Raw genomic sequence first — 6,902 nt, 5'->3', positions numbered from 1 at the left:
TTGAAAGAAAAAAACGAAGTGAATTACAAAATAATATGGTATATCCTCGTAGACAAAGGTCTTGGCTTTCCAGAACTGCACAAGGCCAATCTCCCCATTTTCCATTTTTTTCAGAAATCAGGTTTTTCTCCGATCATACCTTGTTTTTAATACTGCTTCATGTGTTCTAATTTAAAAATATGTGCTGTCAGACAATGCTTACTTAATGGCTAAATAGATCAAACAATTTTTTGTAATTTCACAAATATTCGTGTAGGCTTAAATTTGCTATTACTTTGATAATTCAACAACTACAAAGGAAAATTGTGTAAGCACATTCATTTAAAATGTCCAAAACTCCTTCTGACGGTGGTGACAGTAATCTGAAGGTGGTGAAAGTGACCTAATTATTACCTACATTTAGCAAAATAAATAGCCCTCTCAAGTCAATGACATCTAGCATTAACACTTTATTTTTGTGTGTGCACAGTATGTTTGTGCATGTGTTTTTTCTTCATTTGTTAGATACTCTAGGAAGTAGGCCTAGATTATTGAAAATGTGGCATAAACAGGTTTTAAGTTGTTCAAATTCAAAATATAGAGGTGTATTATCATAGATGAACGTCTTGGCTGTGCAGTGAATGTATTGGCCAAGCTCCCCATGTTTTACATTTTTCATAAAATGGGCTCTTTCTTGGTTTTGTCACCAGCGTCAGAATTAGAAGTAAAAAAATAAGTTTACTGTATTTAAGTGAATTACTTTTACAATTCAACATAATTGTAGATACTTATATCAAGCATATCCTTAAAACCTGTCAAAAACATGTAAAACACACGCTTTTTTGTGAATTACATCAGATGTCACCACCGTCAGGTTTTGTGACAAAAAACCCTCCAAATGCACCTCAGTGGAGGCTGGAGTATAAGTTTGGGTCACAATTATTACTAACATGTCTGGTAATGTTTCATTAACCAGCACAATTTAGTAAAATATGGAATAAGATGATGAGCGGAACAAAATCTGACGGTGGTGACATCTGACGGTGTGAGACAAAAAAACACTCTTTTACATATTGTGCATTTTTTGCTCACATTAGCCACTTCGTTTTCGCTCTGTTTCTTAGGGGCTTCATGACGCTTCTGAAAAAGTATATATAATTAACATTAATGTAACAATAATACTATCAAAACCCCCGACGGTGTTGACAGTTTATGGTTGGGACAGTACCAGTGTCCAAACAAATTATCAAATTGAGGAGAAATTAGTAAACTTACAGGAGCTTCAGTGATGGTGAAGTACTCAGTAGATCTAAAGGTTTGAAAAGGGGTCCTAAGTAATGACAATGACCTTGCACATACCTGATTTTATTGTCTTTTAAAAAAAATCTGACGGTGGTGACTAATATGCTGGACACACTTTGAGCAATCAGAAAATAGTAGTAAATATTGTTTTACACGCACTATGTGCATATCTGTAGAACCACTTCAATATGGACTTTCACATCATGGTGATATTATTCAATAATATCAGTGATTTTTACATTTTAAGTCAATTGAAATGATGATGTCTGTCCTTGGGACAGCTGTTTTTACAGGGTGTGGGCAGGTTTATAGCCATGAAAAGTAATAAAATTACACTTAAATATTTCAAACGACTGTACATTTATGTAACAGACCCCTGTGTCTTTACCTGGATTCATTTTGTTCATGAAAATGTAGTTTATTTTCAACAGAATTGGCAGTTTATTGCAGAGACATGTTTTAGCCGCTATCTCAAGAATCAGTGCTACATCAGATAAAGCATACAAGTGACAGCGGCCATCTTGAAAATGGCAGCCATCTTGAATATTCATGACAACGTTTCAATTATCCATATTAGAAGTGGTATGAATGGTAAATATGTCTAAAATATATTATATCCAAGAAAACTAATGTTGCTGGCGGCCATTTTGAAAAATGGCTGCCATGGCCACCATGTTGAAAATTCACGATGGCTCCATATCCAGTTCTTTTTGGAATGCCTTTGGCTATATGTGTACCAATTTTCATGCTTGTATCACAAACTGAACGATTCCTTTATATTTTGGAGCTAAGCTATTAGACTATTAGACTATAAATAATATCGATATTCTTATAGCCGGCAAGTCATGTTTTTTGGTCAAGGAAAAAATGTATGGGGTCCCCCAGAAATTTGGGACATGTGGGGTCCTGTGCATGTTTCGTTGTTTATTTCCAGAATTCATGCTGCCCATTCACTAATGTTACCTTTTTCATGAATACTTACCACCAGCATCAAACTCTATGTATTCACTATGACTGGAAAAATTGCACTTTAATGACTGTACTTGGACCATACTAAAAATATTTGTTTATTACTTAGTAAACTTTCATGTAAAGATCAAATTTGGCAATAGGCAGCCCAGTTTCAATGAGCAGCATAGGTGCAGTACCTTTTTTGACCATTTCCTGCACAGTGTCCCTTTAAGGACACATACAGGCTTTGCACTAATTCAAAATACTCATAATACCAATAAAGAAAACACTATGTTATCAATGTTATGTAAAAAATAACTCACCATTCTCAAAGCCTTCTTCGCCACCTCCTCTGTGAAAACATGGTCCTTTACTAGAACCCTGAAATCGTACTTGTTCAAGAACCAGGATGACACAAGGAAGATGCGGGTGCCTTCAAACTGCTTGAATTTCTTCTCAAGGTCTTGTCGGATGCGAGACATTGTTTCCTCCTCTGTTTTACCTTTCCTCTCTTCTGCCTCTACATCCTGGTCAATCTTTGAGCGGATAATGTAGCAATTCTTGTTCTTTGCCCTGATTGCTTTGACTAGCAAGATGTCATTTTCCGTCACTCTTTTCCCTATGATGATCACAAAAAAATCATAACTGTCAAAGTTAATATTTTGTAGGTATTTTGCTGCTTTGAAATTTTCTGTCCCCATGCCTGGGAGATCCCAGATGTTGACGTTGGGCATGGTTGGGTGGGGGTACTTGGTGGGTGTCTTAGTGCATTCCACTTCATCAGTGGCCGCTGCTCCTTTTCCACCATCTGGAACGCCTCTGATGGCATTGACAAAAGAGGACTTTCCTGTGCCAGACGCCCCTGTCACAGCTATATTTAGGGTGACATGGTTGAATTTATCTAACACCGACTTTGCTTTGGCTGTGGCCTCCTCAAAGGTGGATGCTCCAGATTCCTTTACTGCATCGTGAACTTCAGCAAGTTGGCTCTCCATGTTCTAAAAACACAAAATGTTTACAGACCATTAGCAGAGGTATCAATTATCCAGGTGCAGATGGGTGAAAAACCAAGTGGTTCTCACCGACGGTGCGTGTGTAGCTCCGGACCCCCCTGGTGGAGCGGAGCTACACACACTACCGTCCAGTAGCGCTGCTCTTCTCGAGTAGAAAACTAACGGAGCATTTATTTCTTCAATATCAACAGCAGCTCGCATTGATGTGTCACAGGATAGATTCTAGACTATATTGACTCTTTAGAGATTAACAGAAAACGTTTTTGGAGGAATTTGTTGGTCATGAGTGGCGAGAAATGCACCATTTATTTTCTGACTCGAGAAGAGCATGTTAACGGAAGGGCCATCAGACGGTTGTTAAAGGGACACTGTGCAGAAAATGGTCAAAAAAGGTACTGCGACTATGCTGCTCATTGAAACTGGGCTGCCTATTGCCAAATTTGATCTTTACATGAAAGTTTACAGAGTAATAAACAAATACAGCATGGATTCTGGAAATAAACAACTAAAAATCTCACACAGTGTCCCTTTAATGTAGCCACACGCACCGTCTGTGAGAGCCAGGCTATGAAAAACCCTTTCCGCCATCACAGGTGACTGACTGACAGGTCTACCTGTCTTGGGTACTGCATGATCAGCTGCGGCATGCGGCAGGGCTTTTACTATCGTAACCCGGGAGTGAAACCTCTGGAAGAAAAACCCAGGCTTCTCATGCATTGACTGTCCGGTTAATCTCTGCAAGTACAGTGTGTTCCAGAAAATGTATATAAATTTAATGAGGGTGTTTTGAAATTCATGAAGCCTCTTTTCACAGTCATTGCTGAAAAGACTCAACTACATCATAATAACATTATTATGACATTGCATAGAGTCTTAAGTAATTTGGATTAAGACTTGGTCATTACAATTTTGGTGACAATAAAGTTTATAACTTTGGATCTGCGCAAAGTGGGTCATTTCCAAAGTCTGAAGGAATTTGCAGACATCATGTTATTGTTTTATCACCTGTTCTTGTGAGATCGATTCTGATCCTACTGTCAATGTTCATGACACTAAATTCTTTAGAATTTTCTGCGCTTGCCCTTCAGTGACAGAGCATTCAATTGATGTCCACTTATTACACTTTGGAAATTGCACACATTTCATTCTATCACACTTTGGAAAGTAGTACTTTACATAGATTTAGGCAATTTTCACACTCTGTCCTTTTCAGCCATTTAACCCCTTAGCGCAGAGCTGATGCTATAACCTTACTGTCTCCAAAATTGAAATGACCAAATCTTAATCTGTTACTTAAGGCTCTCTGTACTGTCATAGCAATGTTGTTATGATGTTGTTGAGTATTTTCAGCAAATAGTGAATAGGCCAGCCGGCGACCCCATCTGCTCTAAGAGGCTACGCAAACTCAGACCTGGGTCATTCCACGCCAAATCAACAAGTGCCCGCGCACTTAGGTCTCAAAAAATTCTGAAAATATTACTGAGTGTACCCATGGTACTTAAGAGAAACACTGTTACTTTATTTGAATGTAAGATGTATACTCTCCATGTTACAGCCAATTTCACTGGGGGAGGGGGGTGCCCATTTTGTTCACACTCTTTTTTTTGTCAAAGTTCACAAGCCCGTAGCTCAAGAACTAAACCATGTAGGAAGCTTAAATTTGGCATGCTGGTACATAGATAGAAATAGTTTGTTGCAAAACTGTCAGTTTTGGTCTGTATGATCCTGCATCTTCATAGCATTCCCTCAAAGACGATACAAATTGTACTGGAGTTTTTGGCTGTGCTCTGTTTAGGCCTTCAGAAGACATATTTGTGCCCAACATAGCCTCATGATTTCCCCCCCTTGTAGATACAAGTAGAAACACTCCCATAAAAATCTATAAATAGAAAGGAAACCCCATCAGTGTTTGACCAGAAGACCTCACAAGTCTGACAAATCATTTTGGGTGTCATTTTCAGAGCACCAGAACACCTTGTGGGATTGTCCACAGATTTTTATTTTATTTTTCTCTTCATTCTCCACGAAGTCTTCTTTTTAAAAATGCCAATGAGACTTGTCTTATGTGATGTTTTCGTTTTTAATTTCCACCCTGAACATGGGCAAAATGCAAAAAGAGAGCAACATGATTTCAATAACATTTAATGTAAATACTAAATAATCAAATGCAAATTTTGCCCAGACATGATCACCCGAGAGTCCTTGTGCAGGGGTGCAGGTATCCCTTTCAATTTCAATGATTTCAGGAGCGTTCAATGTGGGAGCAGGTTCGCACACCAAAAGAGACAGTAGGTCAGGCACAAAGAGTCATGTTGTTACTTTTTTTGACCAGCAGATGGCAGCGGAAGAAACGCATAGAAAACATATTGCTCTCAATGTGCATGTTGCCCATTTTCAGGTTGGAAATTAAAAAAGAAAACATCACATAAGACAAGTCTCATTGGCATTTTTAAAAAGAAGAATTCATGGAGAATGAAGAAAAAAATAAAATAAAAATCTGTGGACAATCCCACAAGGGGTTCTGGAGCTCTGAAAATGACACCCAAAATGACTTGTGAGGTCTTCTTTTCAAACACTGATGGGGTTTCCTTTCTATTTATAGCTTTTTATGAGAGTGTTCCTACCTGTCTCTACAAGGGGAAAAAATCAAGAGGCTATGTTGGGCACAAATATGTCTTCTGAAGGCCTAAACAGAGCACAGCCAAAAACTCCAGTACAATTTGTATCATTCATCTTTGAGGGAATGCTATGACGATGCAGGATCATACAGGCCAAAACTGACAGTTTAGCAACAAATTATTCCTATCTATGTACCAGCATGCCAAATTTGAGCTTCCTACATGGTTTAGTTATTGAGCTACGGGCTTGTGAACTTTGACAAAAAAAAGAGTGTGAACAAAATGGGCACCCCCCTCCCCCAGTGAAATTGGCTGTAACACAGAGAGTATACATTTCACATTCAAATACATTTACAGTGTTTCTCTTAAGTACAATGGGTACACTTGGTAATATTTTCAGAATTTTTGAGACCTAAGTGTGCGGGCACTTGTTGATTTGGCGTGGAATGACCCACCTGTCACTTTTCCTGTCACTTTTCTTTAGCTTAGAAAGAGTGCCAATTTTATAGGCAGCGCCCAAGCCAGTTTAAAAACAGCCTCTCCACTCACCACTTTTCCGGGTGGTACTGCAATCTAGGGGGCGCTAACGGAGGAGTGCAGAGACCATTCAGAATGAATGGGGAGCACTGTCTCGACAGCGCCCCGAGCGGTGAACTGGCATGGATTGACTAGTGAGGCTGTTTTTAAACCGGCTGTAGGGCAGCCTGTAAAAATTACCCTGTTTCTAAACTAACTCTGCACTATCAAAGTTCACTATGCCTCAGTTTACATGTCAACAACCCTGCGACTCTACGGAATCAAGTATTGAGTAACTTTGAGCCTCGTAAATGGATGGAAAATAGAGATAATGATGGCTACTTCGGTGCCGAGAGACTCACAGTAGAAGCCCAATTTTAGCATTAGCTAACTAGCGCTGAAATTCTGAATGCAGGACGTACGGAGGTGAGGTATGTGGATAAAGTTAGCGCTCAGTATCATGGTTTAACACTATTTAAGCCATTTCACACCAGATTTCCCCTTTAACTGTGCGATTTAAGGG

This window comes from Engraulis encrasicolus, chromosome 17 (assembly GCF_034702125.1).
Source record: "Engraulis encrasicolus isolate BLACKSEA-1 chromosome 17, IST_EnEncr_1.0, whole genome shotgun sequence".
Lineage (NCBI taxonomy): Eukaryota > Metazoa > Chordata > Actinopteri > Clupeiformes > Engraulidae > Engraulis > Engraulis encrasicolus.
The sequence above is the reverse complement of the archived record's forward strand: the minus strand, read 5'-3'. Positions refer to the sequence as shown.